Here is an 8,377-nt window from a genome sequence, read left to right as displayed (position 1 = left end):
ATTTTCCAGGTCTGAATAGGCAGAGATAGGCAGAGCTTTGGATTGCACCTAGAATCCACGCATCATGTTTCTGGAAATTGTAACTTGCACACAGCAAAGAGTCTTATGCTTGTTTCATTGACCAACAAATTTCATTAGGCAGGACTCCAGAAGCAAGTAAAGAAGGCAACAGGCAGAAAAGGGTAGCAATAGCAATAGCAAGTACATTTATACACCACTTATCAGTGAACTAGCATTCCCTAAGCAATTTACAGTGTGTAAGCCACCTGGTCCTAACAAGCTGGGTACTCATTTCATGAAACAGACAGGCCAAAATAAAGCTGCTTCGGGTCACATTGGAGGTATGCTGTTTAAATGATGCATGCGTCCTAAGAGTCCGGAAGCCTCACCAAAGCCATGCCCCAGTCCAGAGGACTGGAGCGTGGCTTTGGTGTGGCTTCCAGACTCTTAGGACGCATGCAACATTTAAAGAGCATACCTCTAATGTGACCCAAAGTAGCTTTATTTTGGTCTGTCTGTATGGAGCCAACGAAAGGATGGAAGGCTGAGTGGATCTTGGAGCTTTCCTCTAGGATCAAACTTACAATATTGTGGCTGTAGGGTAGTTTAAAAAGTGAGTTTTCCAAGTACTTTGTGTATGAAAAATTATGGCCCCTCCTGTTAGTGGTGCTTACGATGAATGTACCTTTAACAGGAGGTACATTCTTTTAAGCCACCCTCTTCTTTCTGTCTTATATCTGTAGCATTCACCTGTGGACAGAAACTGTGAAAATGGCTCCTGGATGCTTAATTCTTCTGATCTAGAGGCTTTTTTGTGGCCACCCAAAAGTAAGAGGTTTCAGAAAAACAGCCAGATAGTCTCTACAGGAGGTTGAGCCCTTAAGGATTGCTAGGAGAGGTAGAGAGTGGAAAAAGAGTAGGAAGAGAAAATGCAAAATGTTTCCCTTTCAAAGTGTTGATTTCTGTACTTCTTACAATTATCTGATGATTCAGACTCATTAAAGCAAAGCCACTAGAAAGAACAATTGCAGAAAAAGAGCAGGTCTGGTATCTTTACAAACAAAACAAAAAACCAAATCCCAAACCACAAAAAACGCGGTGTTTTCTTCTCTGTTCAGTTATGAGATAATCGGTCTGAATAGGTTTAGCACCTCTCCTCCCCCAGACAGTGTTTGATTTCAGGCTGTAATTACCAGTCAGCTTGGGCTTTAAATCTTCGTAATGAGAAGCTGTGAAAAGTTACAGAAAGCACAGACACAACAAGGGTGTTTAAAAAAAATGGGTGTGGAAAGCGCCTTTTAATTTCAGAGTTAAGTGTCATCTAGTAGTTAATAAGTTCCAGGAGAGGCAGATAGGCAGGTGCCTCTTCACGTTGCAGCAGTATTAACATGGTGGATGCGAATGTGACACCAAGGGAGAAGCATCCTGCCAGGCCTCCACAAATATGGCTCTACATGCAAGGAAAATGCACTTCTAAGCATTCCTGAGGTCCATTAGGAGTTTCCTCCCCTTCAGTGATTTCTGGAGCAGTTAAGAGTCTACTGGAAGATCTGATTTCATATAGCTGCAAAATGGCTGGGGAGCCGAGGGGGAGAGTATGTGTGTAAAATAAAATAAAATAAAATAAACAGATAAGTATAAATAAATAATATAAAATGCTAATAAAGGAAAATCTTCGCCAGGAGCAATATTGTTGTTTTTTTAAATGCACACTTTGGCTTGGATGCACTGTTGTTCATACTGAAGCTGTAAATATTTGTTTATTTAAACAGACTGCAAAGTGCAAAAATGGAGGTGAACAGCGTGCATTTCCTCCCCCCTCCCATGTCCAGAACATTATATGCACTCAAATGTCTAATATTTTTTTAAAAGCTTATATTTGAGCTGTACAGAATAATGCATTAATCAAGTATTTCATTTGTATGTCTGCAATGTTAGCAATATTTTTTTCTTTTAAAATGTTATTGCAGGATTTAAAATTCTGTGCTAATAATGGAGAATTCTTCCCCCCCCCCCCCCCCGTTGTCTACCTCACTACATTGCAAGGGCACAATCCACTAGGAAGATCTGCCTACCATGCTCTTGCACAGTTCCTCTTCATTTCAATAAAACTTGAGCAGGAGGATCTTTCTGCTGGGTTGTACTCCAAACATATTGTCAACTCTTAACAGAACAATCCTGTACATATTTACTTGGGAGTAAGTTCTGCTGAACACAAAGCAGGGCATACTCAGATATGTATAGGGTTGCACTGTAAAATTCTCTGAGGTAAATTAATATCCAGAACATTTTTACAGTATGCTTTTACGGGATGGTACTAAAACGATGGACTGTATTATTAAACTCTTTTCCCTCAAAGTCAGTTGCTTTTTTATTATTATTCTAATATGGTTAAATAGTAACACGTTCTTTTATCTTAATAGAATGTTGGCTTCAATTTCTGAAATGCTGACTGTCAGCTTGAAACAATCTCCACTTAAAAGGCTGATCTTCAAAGTTCTTTCTACTTTAAATCTTTTCATTTTCTTATGAAACTCTTACTGGGGCTGTTTAAAGATAACGAAGGACTTCATTAAGGTTGGAAACTGCATTTCGTGCAGATTGCATTTTCCAGATTGTAACAAGCAAGTTATAACTTGCGCATCTTTGACCAACTAAGGAAATTTCAGTAAGCAAGTAGATACTTTATATGCTCATGTACTCTTAAGTGCAGAAATGTTAGGTCCAAAACACGCTACAGAAATAATCCAGTTTGAGACCACTAACTGCCCTGGTTCACTGCTAGGGAATTATGGGAACTGTAGTTTTGTGAGATATTTAGCCTTCTCTGTCAGAGAGCTCAAGTGGCAAAATAAACTACAATTCCCAGGATTCCTTAGCATTAAGCCAGGAAAGTTAAAGCAGCCTGAAACTGGATTATTTCTGCAGTGTGTTTTTGACCAGAGTCAAACAATTGACCCAAAAAACCTAGGATGACTTATCCATGGGTCAATGTAAGTACTTGTACTTTAACTCTTATCCAAAAGGGAACCAACCCCTTCTCTGAGTAGATTGACCAAAGGTGAGAGTGCTTCCTGGAACATTAAAAGAAATACCAACTTCCTCTGCTGAACCATGGGGCTGCTTCTAAACCTTTTGAATGTCTGAGCAGGAAATGGAGGTGGAGGCAACTCTTTAGAGTTTCCCCTCAAAGAAGCTCTGAGAAGAATCAAGCACTGAAGGATTTGAGTAAGCCAGTTGTGTCTTTTCTTGGTTAAAATCAGGCAAAGTTATCACATTAAAGGCTGTGATCACTGCTGACATAAGCCCAGCACAGACGGGCAGGAAGGGACGGTGGATTGTTGCTGTGGCAATCGCATGGGAACACAGCTCCTTTCTACACCATTGCCAAGGTGCCATTAGTGCTCTGGAGTGGCACAGTGATGTCTCTTGTATGTCGTGTCATTTGGGCGCAGTGCGCAAGGCAAGTCATCGATGCGTGCGCCATCTGAAGGTGCGCACACCAAAATAACACCAGTAGAGCGTGGAGAGTGCGGATGTTCCACTCTCCTGAGCCTTAATTTTGGCCCCAGACCACCACAAAACAGTGGTCTGTACCGGGCCATAGCCACCATTTTCTTTCCGTTGCCTTTCCATCCTTTTTGACGTGTGCATTTCCTTAACCCCACTGTGTCTGTTTGCGTCTTTCACATATCACTCAGCACCATTTGCTGTAGTTCCCCCCTCACCCATCCAGCTCATCCAAGGTGAGCACAAACAGTTATGCCTGCCAGAATTTTATAATTTCATTGGCATAATTTTCCTTTGCTTCTTCCTTGACATCCTTTGTTAAATGTCTGTAAGTTTTACTCTCAACTTATCCACCGATCATATCAAAAATGTATACAAGAGATTAATTTACAGTCAAGTATATATGGTATATATAGTTGTACTGGATACATATTTATATATTACAGATGTAATGTAGATGGGGAAAGAATTATACATGGTATTCATACCTAATGTTTTATGTTTAGTAGTTATTGAGTAATAGTAAAGTATATGTACTGAATAGAACAATCACCCATATTTTCAACACAATAGACTTGATTCATAGTCTTGCATTAGAATGTGAAGTTTGTGTACACAAAGATTGTACCAAAATCATTTTAGTGAAAGAAGCAGAGATGGGAAGCATGAATGCCTGTTTCATTTATAGCAGGGGTAAGCAACTGCAGCCCACAGCATTCCAAGCTGCTATAGCCACTGTTGAGGAATCATGGGCATTGCTATGCAAAAACAGCTACAGGCCCAACCCTGATTTATGGAAATGACCCAAGTAGTAAGATGGTGGTAGGCAAGGGCTGTGTTTCTATTGTTGCATATGTGTGATTAGAGTGCAGTCTGGAGCAAGCTGGATATGTTTGGTCCCACTCAAATTTAATGGGTTGTAAATGAATAGTTAATTGTTTAACTCTTAACTAATTTAATTGGGGTTTAGGCATGCTCACCATTCACCCACAGTGTAGAAGTAAGCCGTGCTGTAGCAAATAAGTATCTTTGATAGACATGATTAGATTGAAGTGCTGGCATTCTCTTACAACAAGAAAGGCAGGAGCTTCCAGAGGTGGGTGCAATTGTGACTTACAGATTTTGAGGAGGTCTAGACTTTATCATCTTCCATTTGTTTGCCCTATTGCATCTTCTCTCTCTTTTCTTACAATGGGAAAAGAATTGGCTAATTGCACGTTTGGGGCTTTTGGAGGAAGGGGTGAATAAAAGTAGAGTCTCTCTGACCAGAACCACCCTATGGATAAATGAAGCTCATATTCATACCAGGATATGAAATATTTGCCCTCCTTCTCTTTTCATTTGAACAGAAGTTATGTGACTTCACTTCTTGGGAGAGATTGTGAAGTATATTTGAAAACAAGAAGATTCTCCTTAATCTAGTTCCTGCACTGAGCAGCGGGGTTGGATTGATGGACTATGAGGCCACCTTCCAACTCCATGTTTCTATCTCAGACCTATTTATTTTGCAGTCATCACGTGGTTCTTAGTGAAGTGTAAAATAATTTGAAAGATCAGTACAGTATAGGAAACAATATAAGGCTCCTTTCCAACTGAGCTCTTGCACAGATGTTGTGTATATAATATGGGAGTGAACCTGAAGCGCTTGACCTGGGCATGGAGGTGGTACCATTTAGCATTAGGCCAAGCTAATGTGTGGGCATTGTGTGCACACACATACTGTATATATTCATGTATAAGTCTAGAAATTTAGGTCAGAAAATTGACCCCAAAAACCTAAGCCGACTTATCCATGGGTCAATGTAAGTATTGTATCTTAACTCTTATTTAAAAGAAGGAGCCATCGCCTTGTGAAAGGCAGGAGTATAATCTGTCCTGGAAGCACTGACCCCCTTTTCTCTCTCATCTATCCAGGTTTAAGAGTGAGCGGCAAGAGTTATGGCTGCTGGAATTTTTTGACATTCTTTGACATTGTTTGCCTTTGTTTCATCCTTTAGATCCTTTGCTATAAGCCCCTACATATGGGTCATATAAAAAGCCACAATTTTGACACCCAAACTTGCCCTCAATTTATACATGAGGTCGACATATAGTTGAGTATATATGGTATATGCAGGCCATGGTTCAGAATAAGTGTTCTGTGTATCATTTGTTGATGTGAAGCAAGGGCCATAGCTCACAGGTAGAATACATACCATACATGAAGTTCCAAAATCAGTCCCAGATATTTACCATGAACAGGACGTGAGAGAAAAAGGATTATATGCCAGGGTGTTAGTCCTTCTGGGAAAATGTAAAGACTGGATCTGTTAGAAAACTGCATCCCTCAGCAGAGTTTAACAGCAGTAATATGCCTCAATTTTCAGCATTTCCCTGAGTGACAAGTAAATAAAAGCAGGCAGCATCAGGTTGCAGACTAAAGAAAGAACTTTAATTTTAGAATGCACACACAGTTGAAGTATCTACTTCCTAACTAACTGAAGATTAGATAAAAGGAAGAGCTCTGGTGAGCTTAAAACTTTAACTAAGCATCTTGAAACTGAGGAAGAAGAAAGCAGGAAAAGAGAAAAAGTTAAAGAAAGGGGAGTTTTTATATGACCATCAACCATTGAAATTTCTCAGGCCACATGATCTAGTTGCTTAGATACACAAAGTATTTATGACCATGCATTGCAGTAGATAGAAGAGCAAATGGTGAAACCTGAGCTAAAGAATTCAGAATTATTACAGACATGTGGGGAGCCCAATACTATCTAAAAACCCCAATTGCTCTAACAGCAATGAAGTGTGTGTGTGTATGTGTGAGAGAGAAAGTTTTTCTCCCTTTTTCTCTCTCACATGAACTAAGAGAGAGATCTAGAAGAGTGTCTATCAACAGTGGTGGCCCAGTTATTTGACATATTATGAGAGAATTTTGTGTGTGTAAAAAGTTCAAGTAGAATTCACATGCTCCACTTTGTGTAGGACCTGCATGCTACTATCCAGTTCCAAGAACTTTCATTTGGTTCATTGTTTAAAACAGAAAATGAGCAAACTTCTCCACCTTATTCATAAATGGGATGGTAAGAACTTGAGATTAAAAAAAATCATGGGAGAAAGCCAAACAGACTCACTGATCAAGATCCAGGGCTTTGAGGGTTTAGCTCTTGAAGGTTGAGACTTGAAGGCCTGTTCAGCTGAGCATGCTAAGCTGAATTAGAGTTGCCACCTCTCATTTCCTGACAAGCTCCATATCTTTAACAGTTCCATGGTGAACAAGTACAAAGTGGTCCTCAACTTGCTGGAAATAGCCGCATGTATTGAATTTGGCAGTGCCTATGGAAGAGAATTTTGTGCAATTAATTTTTCTACCAATTTTTTTAACCTAGTTTTTAAAAATATTCTTAAAGAAGTTGAAACAACTTGACATTGTTTTTGAAGCAACAAATGTGGGAAAAGCAAAACCGACAGATTTGTCTGTTATGAATGTAACAGTGAAAACTGGAATAAAGTAGAGATAATAATTCATGGACAGTATTAAATAACTGTTAATAGGGCAATGGGGAAGTATCAGGCATTTAGGCTCTAGTAATGGTGGATAGGAGGTGGACACCAACAACTTCCAAAAATCTGAAATCAGAAAGATTTTGTCAATTTCCAGCCAAGTTTAACATTTACAAGTCTAAGTTAAATGCAAGAATTAAGCACACTCAGTAGGAAAGTTAAACACATTATGCTGCTTTAATTTTGATGGACTGTGTCCATTTTCTTTTTTTAAATAACCCTATAGGATAGGTTTTCTTTTAAGGAGAATATTGTCTGAAGGGAAAAAGAGATACTGATGCAAATATAAAAAAGCATTTTCTAAAATAAATAAATAAAATACAATCTAAAATAACAAATGACTAAAATCAGAAATTACTTCCAAGTTGATTAAGACTGAAGTCTAAAATGTGTTTATTTCTGGGCAAGACACAAAGCTAGATACTTTTTGTTCAGTTTGTAAATCAAAATACTTTCAATTTAAAATTAATCTTACTTTTGACTCTCATTGTTTGTCTGTAAACTTAAAGACTATATAAATATCCAGATGATATTTAGCCAGAAGACGGAGCAAGACATGATAAGCATGGAAACTGATATGACTTCCCCAGTTGTATCACAGTACATCAAAAAATGTGGGATGTGGTGGTTTAGTGGTTAAGATGCCACTACATTAGAATCAGAAGGTTTCTAATTTAATCAGAAGGTTGGCAGTTCAAGGCCTGAGTGCTGCATGATGGGGTGAGTTCCTTTCAGTAGTCCCTACTTCTGCCACCCTAGCAGTTCAAAAGCATGCAACATAAGTACATAGATAGGTATCACTTCAGTGGGAAGGTAACAGCATTCCATGCAGTCATGCTGGCCACATGAGCACTGGATTCATTTTTGGATAATGCTGGCTCTTTGACTTAGGCCCGTTACAGACCGCCCAAAAGGGGTGGTCTTGGGCCGCTGCTGTTTGCTCCGTGAGGGAGCTGCAGCAGCCAAACCGCGCGACTCCCTCACGGAGCAAAAAAGGAGTGCGCAAATCGCGCTCCTTCCAGGAACCCGGAAGAGACGTCGCGAGTGCCAAAGTGCGCACTCGCGACGTCTCTTCCAGGTTTGGACGTGCGGACGCAGAGCGTCCGCTACGTCAAGATGGCGGCGCCCATCTGTATAGGGCGCCGCTATCTTGACGTATTGGTTACGAGCGAGGGGCAAGGCACATCCAGAAGCGCCGCCCCTCGCGCATAATCGCGGTGCGAGGATGGCTCCTCTTAGGCCCGTCTGTAACACGCCTATGTAACAGAGATGAGCACTGCCTCCTACAGTCAGTTATGACTAGACATTCATGTCAAGTGACTAC

The sequence above is a fragment of the Sceloporus undulatus genome, chromosome 4 (assembly GCF_019175285.1).
Source record: "Sceloporus undulatus isolate JIND9_A2432 ecotype Alabama chromosome 4, SceUnd_v1.1, whole genome shotgun sequence".
NCBI lineage: Eukaryota > Metazoa > Chordata > Lepidosauria > Squamata > Phrynosomatidae > Sceloporus > Sceloporus undulatus.
Note: the sequence above shows the minus strand (reverse complement) of the source record.